The following is a 17,428-nucleotide window of genomic DNA, read 5'->3' as shown; positions in this document are numbered from 1 at the left end:
ATAGTTTTGCAAACATTGTCGTGTAAATGTGATTTTTTTAAATGCAAAGAAAAAATGTTTCTGTTTTTGAATATATAGTGGTTGTGTAAATGCTGCCTCAGATGCTATTCTTGTTGGTTCAACTTAAAAATAATATCTTGTAACAAATAAAAATCTGCAAGAAAAGCTGAAGTTGTCATGACGTTCCAAGAAGTGTGCAAAAAAAGAAATCCTTGGGTATTTTTTCAGCTTTATTAGAACTTTTTTTTTTTCTCAGCGCACTGGGATTGTTAAAAAGGTCAAGAACTGCTAAGTCATCATGCAGAATAGTTCAGTGAGCTCCAGGAAGAAGAGAAACAGCTCAGTAACGCCACTGACGCTCATCAAATCACCATCTCCATTCATTTGCTCACACGTAACTCAAAGTACCTATCCGTTCTCAAAACAATGAGCGGCATTGTCAAAATATCTGAAGCTGTGAAAAAGCCTTGACAGTGTTGTTTCAACAAATGATACATTATGTTATCGCTTTAACTTGGACAGTGATCCTCTCTGACAGATTTATCACTACAACTTAATTCATGTGAATGGATGTGATGACGGTCACAACATCTGTAAATCACTCAAGTGTTTTCCACACAAATTTTTCACTCTATTTTCCCTGGCAGGCCACACAAGTTTGTTCTCACTAGTATGAGATACACGTTAACATTTATAAGCTATATCACAGTGCACAACAGTCAGGTTCAGTAAAAAGTCCATAGGAAATCTGAATTTTACGAACAGCTTATGAACATTCAGTGTTAATTGATTGTGTATGCTTTTACTGTACATATCTCTATTTGAAACTAGTTTTAAAAATCTCATTAAATAGTGCAATTTGTAAAAGAAACATTTATACCCATGATGCTGTACAAAAAAAAAAAAAAAAAACATTCAGCCAATCAGAGCGTCTCAGCAAACAGAGCTTTTTTAGCTTCAACAACTCCTATTAACCATGGCAAATAACACAATAACACAGTAATATAAACTGATAATATATAAACTGATAAACTGATATAATATATGATCAAAATATGTTTTGTATTTTTGGAACTAGTGTTATTATTTTATGTTTCAGTTGTTTATTTAAATTTAAAACTTTTAGTAATGTGTAAAAAATGTAATTTTTTTAAATTGTTTTATGTTTTATATCTGGATAGTTTTGATTTTTTATATCAGGTTTTCTTTTAATTATTCTAGTTTTAATTTAAATGATATATTTAAATAAATTATATAAAATTAACATAATATTCAATAATAATGTTTTTGCAACCCCTCACTAAATAAATAAACAAATGAATACATTAGCGAGGGGCAACAACTAAGAAACAATTATGGAATAAAATGTTAACTTCATATAATTAATTTAAATATTTAAGTTTATTTTAGTTAGTTAGTTAGTTAGTTAATTAGTTATTTAGTTATTTAGTTAGTTAGCTAGTTAGCTAGTTAGTTACCAAAGCAATGCCACCAAAAGTAGCCAGTCATCAAAAAGTAAAATTACTTAAATAAAACATTTAAATTAAAATCAAATAGTAAAAGACTGAACTGGATCATCTTGGTGCGCAGAAAGTTAACATAATATTACATAATTGTTTTCTGTTACCCCTCACTAAATAAATAAATAAATAAACAAACAAATAAATAAATAAATACTTTAGTAAGGGGTAACAACTAAAAAACAATTACGATATAAAATGTAAACTTCATACAATTCACTTTAATTTTTAAAATGATTTATTTATTTATTTGCTGAGTTAGTTATTTAGTTAGTTGTATGGTTAGTTAGTTAGTTAGTTAGTTAGTTAGTTAGTTAGTTAGTTAGTTAGTTAGTTAGTTAGTTAGTTAGTTAGTTAGTTAGTTAGTTAGTTAGTTAGTTAGTTAGTTAGTTAGTTAGTTAGTTAGTTACCAAAGCAATGCCACCATAAGTAGCCAGGCATTAAAAAGTAAAGTTACTTAAATTAAAATTAAAACTAAAATAGTTAAAGTCTAAACTGAATCAACTTGGTGTGCAGGACTCTTTAGTTTTCTATAAATTTTTGTATTCTCCATGACCCTATTGTAAATAGTTAGATCTAAATAAGCTGGTGAAGACATGATGATGGATGTGAGGCAGTGGTCAGCTCTGGTGTTGATTATTCAAGTGTTTCAAGCCTCCTTAACAGCGTCTTCCTGGGAGGCGGCTGACTTTCAGAGAACAGAAGAGGGCTTAGGAATAAAAAATCAATAACACATGATTTATTGATCACTAAAAATGCTCCTCATTAGCCCCCCGAGTGGCCCTCTGTATTTAACAGATGACAAAATGTCACCACTGCACTAAACCTGTCCTGGATTTCTATCACACTTTCAGTATCCCAGAGGGATAACCTGGAGAACTGGTCAAAAAAGAAACGTCTAACTTACTGTTAAAGTGCAGACCTTTCATTAGAATCAGAATTAGAAAGAGCTTTACTGTACGTTTACACATAAGGAATTAGTTTTTGTGATATAAGTATCTATATCACCAGTTATATAAAAAGAAAATATATACTAGGGCTGCACGATATTGGGAAAAATTGCAACATTGCAATATTTTGTATTTCTGCAACATACAGTTGAATTTTTAGCCCCCATTAATTATTAGCCCCCTATTTATTTTTTGTTTAACAAAGAGAAGATTTTTTCAGCACATTTCTAAACATTATAGTTTTAACAACTCATCTCTAATAACTGATTTATTTTATCTTTTTCATGATGAAAGTAAATAATATTTGACTAAATATTTTCAAGACACTTCTATTCAGCTTAAAGTGACATTTAAAGGCGTAATTAGGTTAATTAGGCTAACTAGGCAGGTTAGGGTAAGTTTTTGTATAACGATGGTTTGTTCTGTAGACTATCGAAAAAAAATTTGCCTAAAGGGGCTAATAATTTTGTCCTTAAAAGGTTTTTAAAAAAATTAATAACAGCTTTTATTCTAGTCGAAATAAAACAAATAAGACTTTCCCCAGAAGAAAAAATATTATCAGACACACTGTGGAAATTTCTTTTCTCTGTTAAAGATCATTTATGAAATATTTAAAAAAGAAAAAAAAATCAAAGAGGGGCTAATAATTTTGACTTCAACTGTATATTTCGATATAAATACAATTTCCCCAGAAAAGCTCTATTAACAAAAAATCTCGAATTTAGATTGTTTAGTTTAGTTTAACTGTATTGTTCGTTCCGCTTGGCACAGAAAGGAAATTTGTCTTCAACATGGGATTTAAGACAACAGTTGCATACATACAACAATCACACAATTGCAACACTCATCAAGACAACAACATAAGTTAAACATTTAAAAAGCAAATTAGCAAATACATATTACTGCAAATCATTCTTGACAACCACCCCATTCACTTCAAACGGTGATCCGATTTAAGAAAACAACTGCAATTCGGATAAATGACCTTATATAAGTATTTCTTCAGGCTTCAGGAATTCTAAACCTGCGTCCTGATGGTAACACTTTAAAAGCTGAGTGAAGGAGATGTGTATTGTCTTTAAAAATCGCTATCTTTTTCCATAAAAGAGTCTAATAGAATCTGAAGTGAATGTTGTTTGTGACCAGTTATCTTATTTGCCTGATTGATAACTTGCGATCATTTCTTCTGTTTAAGTGTTGTGCTGCCAAATCATGACACAACATTGTATGTAAGAACACTATATTAATGATCTATATGTTTAAAGTCTGTGTACTAACATTAAAATTTCTCAATTTTGTAAGTGTGTGAATCTTGTATGAAAAAATAAACACATTGCAAGCAAAAATGATTACAATAGAGCAAAGGCAATTGATAAATAAGCAGTGCTTTATGGTTTCCGGAGAGTCAAACAGTATTGAGGTATAGAAATTGAATAATGAAATGTAAAATAACACTGTATAGTCTTAATTGTATTGATAATTCAGTGAAATTGCTCTTCATTAAAGTTCCAAATGTTGTAAATTTTTGTGCCCGAATGCTTTAAGTTCTTTTAAAATGCCTTTAAAACACATGCAAATGATAAAGTTTCACTCTGTTATTCTACTCTGCAATGACTCCACAAAACTCACGCATTCTCAGTTTTAGTGATGATCAACAATAATCCCAACTCAACATAGCAGATCCTGCGATGTGACTATTGCAGACACACATATTACGATGTTGATGCTGTAAATTGTGCAGCCCTAACATATAAATTAGGTAAAAGCATCATATACAATTAAAATATCACTTTAAATCATAAATGCAATGAAAAATATTTATTAAACAAAGTAAAAAAAAAAGCCCACAAAAAACTCAGTTTCTCTTGATTTGCATTTAATAGTTACGCTTTTGATTTATTAATTATGATTCTGTTAAATTCGGATAACATTTTGTCAGCTTAGCTTCTCAAAAGCACCTGCTAATTGCTTGAAGCAGATGAGAAACATAGATGTTAGGTATTAATTCTCTTCATTAACATGTTCAAAGGTTCCTCCTCCATACTGCTCTCATTACTTGTCTTCAGAAAAACTTCTGATGGACAGGAAGTGTTTAACAGATATGCATATGGTTAATGCTAGCATGTTGTCCTTTTTTTGTGAGGAAACGTGCCAAAACTGTTAGGGCTTTCAGGCAGTAGCTGACGTTCCTTTCTGGTAGACAGACCGTGAGAGGGAAAGTTTATTGAAGGATGGAAAGAGAACTGAGGATGGGGGTTAGCGAGATCAAATATCCATTTAATTAATTCAAGAAAGGGCAATAAAACTGTTTTAATTAACTCAAGGGTCAGGCTCTGTACCCGAATTTCTCCCCGATTAGTGGCCCATCTTTACTCCTTATGTTCCCACAATGCATATAAACTGAACGGCATTACAGCGTAAGTGCTATCACATTTTCTTAGCCTTACGCTAGTTATCGTTTAAACACGATGGCCCCATGAAACCTTGTAAAACATTAATGATAAATAAAAACAACTGAAGATTGCATAATAGTTTGAGGATGGCAATAACAGATAATAACAATATAACTGTTCACTACATAACAACGCTGTAAATGCTTTTTACCACTCACTGGAAAAACATGCCTCGACCAGGATTTTTATGTATAGGTGCTACTTTCTCTCTGCACATTTCAGCTGAAATGAAAACAACTCTTGTTCACTGTAAAACCCAACAGTCAACTTTATCAAATGAAATGAGTGTAGTCAACTCAAAATTTACAGAAATTTAATTGTACTTATTTGAAGAGTTTTGAACACAGTGTTGAAGGTAAAGACTTAATTAAGTACCTTATTAATTCAACTTAAATAGAGTAAGTTCATAGTACTCATATAAATTAGTTTTTCAACTCAAATGGTTTGTTTCACTCAATTTTCTCAAAGGGTTTGAGTTGCCTTAACTTAATGAGTTTTACAGTACTCTGTTGGTTTGAGTTCTCTTCATTTATTGGGTTTTACTGTGCTTAAATTACTTCGTTTACTCAAATGGATTAAGTTTCCAGTACTCATTAGAATTATTTTTTTTTTCACTTAAATAGTTTGTTGCAATCAGTTTCCTCAAATGGTTTGAGTTAATATAACATATTAGAAAATAAAATATTTAGAATTCTTGTAGTGGAGCGGCGAATCGCACAAAAGGGAAATTGGTTCTTAAAGTGGTACATCACAATAAAGTGAAGTCTCATATATAGTCATTTTGTGTTCTTGCGGTGTGGTTTATATCCTGACATAAGCAGTATGTTGGTTGCAACATAGGCTCATTCTGAAAACATAGCCCTATATACATTCCTGGAGATCTTGATTATTGTAGCCAGAGGTAGGAATGGGTCTTTAAAACGAACGCTATGGGGTGGTCTGACGACCTTCCTTTTTGCGTTTACAAGTTGACCGATTACCTCCATATGGACGACTTTCCTGCTGTTACCAGTTTTTCCAGTGGTTTGCTGCGTACGTTGGTGGACTTGAGATGCAGAGAGGAGTTGACCGCCTCAACAAGGTTCGAGTCTGGCAAAGAATGGTTCCAGAAAGCGGTTAAAACAGAGACAGAATACCAAAAAGTTAAATAAATAAGAAAACAACAGGGTAAGAATGTAGTAAAAACTCAAAACACGGTAAAAATCCGGGGGCTTTTTATCTGGATTGCTTTTTAAACTGTCGGTTGGGTTTAGGGAAGGGGGTGGGCGCTGGCCAATCGGTGTTTTTTAAAACTGTATCGGTTGGGTTTAGGGAAGGGAATGTGTGGGGGGGATCGGTTGGTCGGTCAGTCAGTTGACAGGCTTCTGGTGAATTTACACAAGAAGAGCAAGTGCGAATGTCACTTGAGAAACATCTCAAAAAGCGTACACAGCAGCCTCAGGTAGATTTGCGAAAACAAGAACTGAAAGAAACATAGCTCCTGGGACGTATTTGGCGCTCTCCAGAATGTATGTAAAGGGTACGTTTTCAGAATAAGCTTGGGTTGGTTATTTGCAAACCCCAAAAAGACTAACCTTTCAGCACAACACAATGACAATTTGATTTCCAACCAGACATGCTATGTGCATGAATAAACATAAAATATTGCCAGTGATACCTTACAGCACTACTAACTGGCCTTTTCACGATTAATCTTCGCCCAGCACTTCTTCTTCTTTTTTTTTTTTTGTATATATGTTTTATTTGTAATGAAATAAACTTTGGTAAAAGGGTCACATTTGTCAGGAAGTGTGCTTTGGAAACACAGGGATGGATCACAGCAGAGAAGGGTCTGAAAAATCCTTGTGTTCCCGTTGTCCTGCAGTGCAGCTGATCCCTCATGAGTGCCTGACTACAGTGCTTCATCAGCCTGGTCAACGTGACACATGAAGGTGCCCCTGCTCACAGCGGGACCCTCGCAGGGACTTTCACAAGCACACATCTGATGGTCAGTGCGGTGTGATTGAACGTTCTCTAATGTCACTCACATCACTCATCAGGGCTCATGCTTTTTTGTTTTGTTTTTTTTTTTTTACACATGATCCTCTTTCACTGTACGCTGTGTTGCTTTAGCGTTTGGTCTGTGAGGAATGTATTGAAGCACATATGTCCACCATTCTTGCTTGAAAGAAAAAGAAAAAAAAAACATGTCTTAATGAGAAAAAAGTCCATTGCCAAGCGGTAAAGAAAAGCACTAAAAAGAAAAAAAAAGAAAGAAAGTAAAACATGTTCTAACTCTCCTTGACTTTTTTTCCTGCTTTGGAGCGGCCTTAATTGCGACACATTTATGCAGAGAAAAAGGAGACTGGATTTGTTTTGTCTGTCTGGTCGACGGTCGCTTCATTGCAACAGATGCTGAAAGACAGATTTGTTCAATTTAAAATCAAAAGGTACAAGCTGGGGCTTTTATGTACTATTTTTTCCCCGTTTCTAAAGGAGCTTAATATGCTGTCATCACACTTGTATACTGTAAGTGATTCAGGGAAGTGTTCTGGATGTGGACTATGGGATGTTTTACACGCTGTCCAATTGCATGCATTCGATTTGAATACTGTATACGCATTGTCATTGCAATTATCACCCACTTTTCATTCCAGAAATGAATGTGATTGTAAAACTGTTATACATTATACTATTTCACAATGTTATAATGGGCTTGTAGCATTTAAATTCTTAAACCAGTATTATATTGTGGCATTTGTCTTACTTGTATTCACGAATATTCATACATAATTTATCATTCAAAATAATAACACAGTTTTAGAGTTTTAGAAACATATAATTTTGTACAAATCGATCGTTATATTACAAATGCTCAGTTACAGTCATGTTAGTAAAATATTTTGGTACATATATTAGTAAAGTCACATTTATAGGAAAATATATTGAGTTTAATAGATTATTTAATATGTATTAACTCATGATTCATGCTTTTTTTTCAAGGAATTAATTGTAAGTATGTTGATATATTAAGTGTTTTGGTATTATTAGGATACTGATAGCATACTACATATACATCTTGCTCACATTTCACATTTTATAAATTCATATAAGTACAAATAAGATTTGGTATTATGATAATATTGCAACTACATGTAGTCTCAATCAATCCATCAATAAATTAATAATAAACAAGTAATAATAAAATTATTAAAATAAAACTGTAGTTAAATAGTATTAATAAATAAAAAAATTTATTCATTCTGAGTATCATTATTATTATTATTATTATTATTTTTATTATCATTATTATTATTATCAATAATACTAATAATAATAAATATTAATACATACATTTATTTAAATAGTTATATAACAAATGCTCAGTTACAGTCATGTAAAATATTTTAATATACATATATTTTTATAGTCACAAATTAGGAAAATATATTAAGTTCAATGGAATAAACAAAATTGAACTAACTCAAAAAAAATATTTTTCAAGAAATGAATTGTCTGTTGATACATATCTTGTTCATATTTCACATTTTATAATTACAAATTAGATGATGTCATAAAATAATAATACAAGTAATAAAAAAATAAAATTAAAATCTTAGTAAAACAGTATTAATAAATAAATAAATAAATAAAAACAATAAAACAGTAATATATTATTAAATTACTTGTAAAAACAACAACATAAACAATAATAATAATATTAATAATGATGAAATTGCTATGAATGGATCAATATATTAGCAAAATTAATAATAATAATAATAATAATGTAATTGCAATGAATGAATTAATCCATCAATATATTACTAAAATAATAATAATAATAATAATAATAATAATAACAAATAGTACTAAATAATTTTATATAAAATATTTTATATAAAAATTTAAAATATAATATTTTATTATTTATTTTATATTAAATAAACAAACAAACAAACAAACAAACAAAAAAGCAAATAAATAAATAAATAAATAAATAACTTTGCTGGAAACATACAGTGACTATATAACTTAATCAAATAAATGACTACAATTCCTATAAATTTTAGAAAATATGTTTTTTTTTTTTTTAAATTACAATCAATAATAATAAATATCAAAAAATGTCACCAGTGGAAATGAGCAGCTGACACTAGCCTGACATGGAGAGCTACAGATAATCATTCCTGCTTTATTTTGACCAACCAGTGCTTAATTAAAGGCGTGCAGCTTGTGTTTGCTGCGCTCCAGTCGAACCCTCGGCTCAAGCTTATTCAAATGGCAGTCCCAGAGGGACAAATCCAAACTTGGGTGAGATGGCAAGCTGTTCTGCATCACTACTGCAACACCTGCTATTACAGGTTCCGTCTGCCAGTCAACCTGGCCCAACGGGGGGCGAGCGGACCACAAAAAACATTTGTACCTACAAAACTCCTGATTAGCATACCTGAGGGAATAATGGACAGAGGGAAAAGGGGGAGAGAGGAAAAAAAAAATTAGCAAGCTTTAGAGAGCCTTTGCAGATTACACAAACAGTTTTTCCCCCTTCACAGTTTATCATGCAGCAGCAAACATCATTTCTGACGTGACTGCAGGAAATGTGTGTGCATTGCCACTCCTGAGGTCTCGAAAACGTTCTCCCCTTAGGGCACAAGAAATCATCGGTGCACATATGTAGAACACGGTGTCTTGAAAAGCACGTTAACAAGCCTTTTGCGGCCCGTTATTCAGATCATGGTTGGCAACCGATGCTTTCTGAGCTGTCAGTTAGTTGGGATATGTACCCCTCACCTGACACTGTACATTTACACTCCACTGGTCTTCATAACCACTGAATCAAGCGCTCATCAACGGAGTCATTTCATGCTGAACTTTAACACACACACAAACATGCAAAAACAACCACGCTATGTACGCAATTTGAACGAATTTTAGCATATGCCAGTTTTTTAGATATATAAACTTCCCTCAAATAAATAAATAAATATAAAAGTAAATGTTTAAAATGCTTATAAATGCTACTCGAAACAAAGTAGGATCCATGGTGTTGTGTGTCATGGGTATTCTGGTTCAAATCCAAACGGCATCATGTTTTACTCCCAAATCCACATTGCAATGTGGCAATTATCACTGCACTCATTACCATGCAAATGCTCATCAACATCAATTTATTTAATTGAAGAAGATAAAATACTCACTGATTCAAATGAAGTGATGAATCATTTGTTCATTTCAGAAAACTAGTTCAAAAATCTCTACAAATAATTTACTTTTTTTGACTGTGTGCATGGTACTGAATCCTGATTAAATTATTAAGAACAGTTTCCTGATTTGACTCGAAATAATTATTCATTCAGAAATCAGTACTTATATCATTGATGTGCTGATTATTATGCATGATTCAAAAGTAATAAGTTAAGTCTGATCTTTAAAAGTGTAATAATTTAACTTGAGAAGGTCTTAAAAATTATTCAAGTTATTTATTTATACTGTTTTTTTTGCACTGTATACTAAATTACTTCATGTTGTCCCAATACAAATCGATTAATTGATTAAAATCAAAATGCCTGTTATGAGTCGTTTAACAGTCATCATCATTTTTAATTCTTGAAAGTTTTTAATGTTTAGATGTTTTTTTTAAATGCATTAACATGTATATGCATTTATGTCTTTTATTTATGTTTCTAATAGCGTCTATGGGACAGGACAGTAAATGTGATGTTATTCTCTCCTCAGGCTGCCGTCCTCAGTCTCACATTTTTTAATCTTTCTGAAAGTCTTTATAACATCTTTGTGGAGTTTTTTGTTCATTACTTTAACAAGTGAGATTGTTTATAAAAAAAAAATAAATAAATAAAAAAAAAAAACATTCTTGTACTCTCCTATTCACTGCAATCTAAGTTATCCCAACTATGACGACTTCCACTACTGAGAAACACGGAAATGTGAAAAGTCTATTAAGTTGTCCCAAAAAGAATTGTTTTGTTTCTACTCATTTTAAATAAGTTGTCTGAACAAGCAGCTTAAAGAAAAAATAAAAGTAATTTTTGAGTGTATTTATGCTATATTAATTTACTTTTTCTATATGCTATATTATTAATTTTGTTTCATGATTAATTCTCACTTTTTATTGCTTCTTTTTTTTTTTTTTACATTTTTTGAATAGCATATATATATATATATATATATATATATATATATATATATATATATATATACTAGCCTGATTGAAGGCCACTCCTGTGAACTCAATTTATAATTATTATATCATGTCACTTTTTAAGCACACAAATGTGGTCATGATATTCACCTAAAAACTCTGTAAAAAGGTTGTGTTCCAAACAACTGATTTGTGTTGGAAAAACATGCAATTATGTCAACTTTTTAGTTTTTACAAATTTAAGTGGATTGAACAAAAAAAAATCAAGAATTGTGTTTCAGCTCGATTTAAATAAGTAGTTAGAGCAAACAACAAATGTCAAATTTTGATTAAACTGACGGATTATTTAATTAACAAATGGATAATTGAGTCATATAAAGTGATGAAGAGTCATTCTAGAGAATTGCCCCTTTCACACATACAGACCTTTCTGGAAAATTACCGTCGATTTACCGGAAAGGAATCATGTGTGAACAGGCCCCAAGAAGTTGTAACATTACCAGTAATTTACCGGAATGCTGCTCTGTAAGAACACAGAAGAAAAATTTATGATTAGTACATGGTTACATGAGACGTCTACTCCAGCCAATCAGAACATTTAGATTAGCTAACTGTGTTCATTACTGCTAACTATGTAAAACAAAAAAAAAAAAATCGATAAAATGCTTATGATAAACCGCTGTTTGTTTACCTACAAGCTCTGCTTCAGTTGCTTGACGCGTGTGCACGTGAAGCAGCCGGTGAGCACCAGCACACACACATACTATGTACATCTCGACATGCAAAAGTATTCCTCCATGGATTTTTATAGAAGTTGTTCACAATACTCATCCATCTACATATACACAATATTTATTCAAAAAAAGATTTAACTTGAAGATTCATGAGGATTCATTCACAATTTAATGTGCAAATTCAGGAAGTAAAATATATTAAAAGAAATGGTAGATCCAGATATTTAAGCCTAAATGAGAACTATCTATAAGGGCTTGTATAAATACTCATCATCTGCTCTGATCTATAATTTAGCGCATACCGTATCCCAAAAAGATCTCGTTACTTTCGCCATATTTTAAAAACGATCAGTGAGCGCCAGCACACACACATATTATGAACATCTCGACATGTGAAAGTGTTCCTCCATATATTTTCATAGATGTTGTTCACAACACTTATCCATCCACAGAGTTTGTAATATCGTCAAATGTGTAAGCATTTAACTGCGGTTCACACTCCTGCCTTTGGCAGTAAAGCATTAAAAGCCATCAAAAAAGTAAAATCATGAACAAAAGCCTGACCCCTTCTATGTTTACAAATACAAGCGCAGTCCGTTTAGAGGTCATTTCTAGTTAATGATGTCAGGATTTACCTGTACTGCTGTGTGAAAGGGGCACTTTTAAATCATTAAAAGTGTTTGTAAACGAAAACTAATATTTATTCAAAAAAGATTTAACTTGAAGATTCATGATGATTCATTCACTTTCACATTCATTTATTGTGCAAATTCAGGAAGTAAATTACATTTAAAGAAATGGTAGATCCAGACATTTTAGCCTAAATGAGGGCTGTATAACTACTCCTCATCCATTCTGATCTATATTTAAGCGCATACCTTATCCCAAAAGGTTCTTGTTACTTTCGCCATATCGAAAAAACTATCAGCTTTAAATAATAGCTTTAAAAGTAACCCTAAAAGGCTGACAAAAGAGGGTGTAACAGTAGCAGCTTTAGCGCTTCCCCAAAGATAAATAAAAAAGTGTAGTAAATAAATCAGCTCAATCTCTGCACTCCTCCTGCATGCGTGTCTGTTTTTGCAGAGGTGAGGACCGCCCTGTGCTCCTGAGAGAGAGGAGAGCGGCACGCTTCACTACAGAAACACCTGCTTTTGTTAGCTCACTACGCCACTTACTCGCACCCTGAGGGACGAGCCACGGGGAGGAGGCGACTGAGGAGACACAAAGCAAACAATGTCTCTGAGCTCCATGTCATCTGGATGAGAAAACAGATCCTCCACTGCCGCAAAATACAGGCGCTATACTGCATAAAAATAAAAAAACTAGGCTAACAGCATGCATACTTTTAGGGATGTCAACAAAGTTTCGTCTGTGTAGAAGCACTTGTGACCAGAGTTTAGCTCATTTTTGCATCACTAAATTGAAGGAATATAGCAGTCGCAAATTATATTTCTATCTATATTAAACCACAGACACTCAAAAAAGTTCTTACGCCAATTATATAAAAAATTTAATTAGGGACAACCCAATTGTTTTATGTTGAATCTACCTAAATTTGTAAAATCAATTAGGTTAACTCAATCCATTTGCAGAGATGGGAAGTAACAAAGTAAAAATTATTAGATTTGTCTGGTATCAGTACTTTACTCCACTATTATTCTGACAACCTTTTCTTTTACTCCTTACATTTTTACTCAAATATCTGTACTTTCAACTTCTTACAGTTTTAAAACAGGGTCGTTACTTACATTTTCATGTGTTTGGTGGCACGATCTATATTATTTCTTGGCAATTTCAGCACTTTTTTGATGCAATCAATCCATTTGTCATCATTTAACCAAGGCACGCACCTTATGTAGGCTAGTTTATAAAGATTACTATGAGAAAGGCAAGGATGACTACGCAGATAAAACAGAGGTAGTCTGCGAATTTACCGCTGATGCTTTCGAGTTTACATGATAATAATACACAATTTTGCTTGATCGGATAAAGTGTAAACATGAGAGACGTTGTAGAACGCAATATTACACTCATGGCACTGCAATATTGCTGTATATTGTCACTGGTGGGACACTAAGGCACTCGATCTGCTGCCTCAAGCCTACGCACGCCTCTGCTACTCATGTGATATTACTTATTTAACAGTTCCATATAATCACTTGAAAAGCCGACTCAAAACATAAATTCACTTTGTCACTATCTACTTGTCTGGTAAACAATAAAGCATTTTAGTCATTATTCCAGATCTGAAACTTTGGACCAGAGGAAATTTTTACCAGTTCCTATAGAACCTTTGGCAGAAGTACCCACATTTGGCATCTTCGTTCTATGCAAACGGAGCAATTTTAATTCTAGAGATGCCCTTTGGGGAACTAAATTAGATCCTACTGGAGAGCAGGGACTAATTTGGCACAGTAGGATTTACAGTGGTGGACAGTGTACAGATGTGGCTACTGAAAATGCGCAAGTGATCTAAAGTGGTGTCGCACGTTACTGCAGTAAAGTGCGACACCGCAAAACATGGTCTAACGCAAGAAATATATGGCCAGCAGGGGGCAGTTATGTAACTTAGTGAACATACTAAACTGATATACTGTAGCCAACAGGGCATGCGAGCGAGCAGTGTGACGCTTAGCTAAGCACTTCGATGCTTTAAAGTAAGTTTCTCTTTCAAAACAGCATTCTTTCCTGTGCTTTTTTCTTTCAGTACATTTTTTAAATAATAATTTAATAGGCCTAAGAGATCAACTGTGTATTTTATAGCCTATTTGTTTAGGCAGCTCTGTGTGTTATAATTTGAATTATAAATTCGCTTCCACGACCACGTCTTAACAGGAGTAAAACAACAGGAGTTAAAGAACAGGACTTTTATAATATTATGTAAACTATTTAGATAATACTATGATTTTAGTGTATTACGAATGGAGCGCAATTGTCAATATAAAAAAATATTTAAAAAAATCGCTAAAACTGAAGTTTAAAAAATAAATTAAAATGCAAATTACATAAGTGAGATGACTTCAATGCTAAATATTTTTTAAACCATTCCAAGTTTAATTGTTGGAACCTTTGAAAGGAATAAGGTATGGGGGGATAACTGGGAATAGATTACTTGGGAATAGATTATTTGCTTCTACTGTCTACCTGTAACGACAGATCTAGATAAGTAGTTGCAAACGTACAGTACAAGTTTGCGAAGCAGTTTGCGGATGTTTGGTGAAATGACGGACTTGGACTTGAAGAAACACCAAATTAACAAACTATGTTTATAACGATGGAACTTGCAACCTTAGTTGTCTATCGAAGGTTTTTGGAAACGCACTCCTGGAATGGCTGTTTGATTTGGGGGGGCATTCGCTCACGTTGGCCTGGAAATTGAAAAATGTTTGTTCCTTGCGCCACCTCGTGGATATTGCGTAAAGCACAAAAGTTTTTTTTTTTTTTTAGAAACGCACATTCTCCGTAGGCACATCTGTATGTTAATTGGACAAAAGTAAATAAACATACAAAACACAGCCACAGTTTTTTTAAAGTGCTGCAAGACTAAAGTACAGATAGCAAATGTTAGTGTCGCATAACTGATACATTTACATTATATCACCATTTTTACAAAACAATAACACGCTATGAAAAACACACTAATTTGTTTGATTGATTGATTGATTGATTGACTGTTTGTTCATTCATTGAAAAACCTCCTGAATACCACCTACATATAGCCAACTTATATCGATTTAGAGTTCCTTTTGATGCTGCAAATGCAACTCAAGGGGAACAGAGTGGTTATAGTTCCTATGGATAAATTGGCCAGAGCAAACAAACCCTATTTTTATATTAGTGTTTGACAACCACAAAGCTCATTTAATATCACCGAATCATCAATTTAAAATATAAATCCAAAAGCTCATTGTGTGTTCCAAATTGAGAGTGTGTAAACAATGAGAGCATTTTTCATTTTGGGTGAATCATCCCTTTAATGACACAACAGTAAAATTGATGAACACTAGGCAATTTTCTCCTCTCTGTTGTCCATTACGAGAATCCCCGTAAACATGTTTCTAATAAAGGAATTAATCTGCACGTATATCTTATATTGTTGAGAGAGAGTCGCTGCGTAATATGATGTGGTTTGGGCTGCAGCCCTCATCCACATTTCACCCAGACCACTGGGAATTATGTGTTATGAATCCCATAACAGTTAAAACTGAACACAATTTCAATCAAAACACCACAACAAGATGCGGCATATTAAGTTACCCAATCCATGTAATCCATGGGTATTGCACATATTCTTTTTGCAAATGGGTAACAGTGTCTTCCACCCCCCCTCACTATCTTTTCAGAATCAGCCCATTATTTAAACCTTATTTGAAAAATCCATTGCATCATCAATGAAGAAAGAGTGTGCTGACAATTGCATTAATTATGTTATCTAAATCATTTCCAATTAACCTTACACACCACCTTACAAATAAAGGCTTGCCAGGCCACCCTGAATGACGGCGTCTCCTACAGACAGACACTTTTTTTTTTCTTTTTTTGAAAGGGAACAGAAGAAGAGAATTCAGAGTAGGGGAATTTGGGGCAGACACAGATAAGACTGCCACTTAATCTGAGGGCTCTTCCTTTGATGACTACATATTACATTATGATTAATTAATTTCACATTGATAAATGTTTTAATTTAACACTGATTCTTGTGTTCTGGGCAATGTGGCTTGTTCGGTTTTCGATTCAATTTCAGGTGTATTAAGAAAAGCATGATGACTGCCTGAGTAAGGATTTGATCTGGGTTTTTTTTTTCTAAACCATAACATATTTGATAATATAGAACATTTAACAGCGCATATGTAAATTGTAACTCTTTAAATTAGTAATCAGTCACTTGGCAAAGTGAAAATGAAGTATCTATGGTGTGAATTTCATTTTATGCGTCTAGTTTCAGCGAGTTCATTGGTGATCAGTGAGGAGGAAAAACACAGCCTATGCTGGAACTTTAAATGTTAATTATAATGCTGGCAAAAGAACTGAGAAATTTGGAGCTTAATGATAAATAAAATGCAGCTGGAGTCTAGACCGTTACTGAAACACTGGGTAGGAAAGAGTGAGCCCACCACATTTGTCTAGGAAAAAAAGATACTGTATATAAAATAAACAATGATATGAAAGAGTGGACGACTAGTAAAAGAATTATTAACATTTATTTAAATCTTTTATTTAATTTTTTTTTATAATTTGAAAAAAAATAAGTTACATTTGTTTCTGGACAAATTGACATTGAAGAAATGAAAAAAGATTCACATTTGGTTTAGAGTGGATTTTATTTCATTTTATTCAAGCCTTAAAGCAATAAAAATATAACACAGCTATTACAATACCATCATTAAGTTTGTAATAATATGTATATTACATATACACTCTGTGGCCACTTTATTAAGTACACCTTGCTAGTCCTGGGTTGGACCCCCATTTGCCTTCAGAACTGGCTTAATCCTCACGGTATAGATTTAACAAGGTACTGGAAAATTCCTCAGAGAGTTTGGTCCATATTGACATGATAGCATCACGTAGTTGCTGCAGATTTGTCGGCTGCACATCCATGATGCGAATCTCCCGTTCCACCACATCC

General features: G+C 32.9%; 1 long non-coding RNA gene across 14 annotated transcripts in view; it reads right to left on the bottom strand.

Annotated features, from left to right (window-relative positions):
* The window catches only part of LOC147833056 (uncharacterized), a 449,341-nt gene that overhangs the window by 237,310 nt on the left and 194,603 nt on the right, over positions 1-17,428 (bottom strand). Inside the window, exons 5-6 of one of the 14 annotated variants that reach the window (XR_015513266.1) lie at positions 11,492-11,588; positions 8,984-9,352 (exon numbers count right to left, since the gene is read on the bottom strand). The exons of 12 other annotated variants lie outside the window; for them this stretch is intronic. This is a non-coding gene — a long non-coding RNA (uncharacterized LOC147833056). Of the gene's footprint in view, positions 1-8,983; positions 9,353-11,491; positions 11,589-17,428 lie in introns of those variants that run through there. One more of the 14 variants, XR_015513263.1, reaches the window with a different exon arrangement.

This window comes from Danio rerio, chromosome 17 (assembly GCF_052040795.2).
Source record: "Danio rerio strain M-AB ecotype USA chromosome 17, GRCz13ab, whole genome shotgun sequence".
Lineage (NCBI taxonomy): Eukaryota > Metazoa > Chordata > Actinopteri > Cypriniformes > Danionidae > Danio > Danio rerio.
Note: the sequence above shows the minus strand (reverse complement) of the source record. Positions and strands in the feature narration are given on the sequence as shown.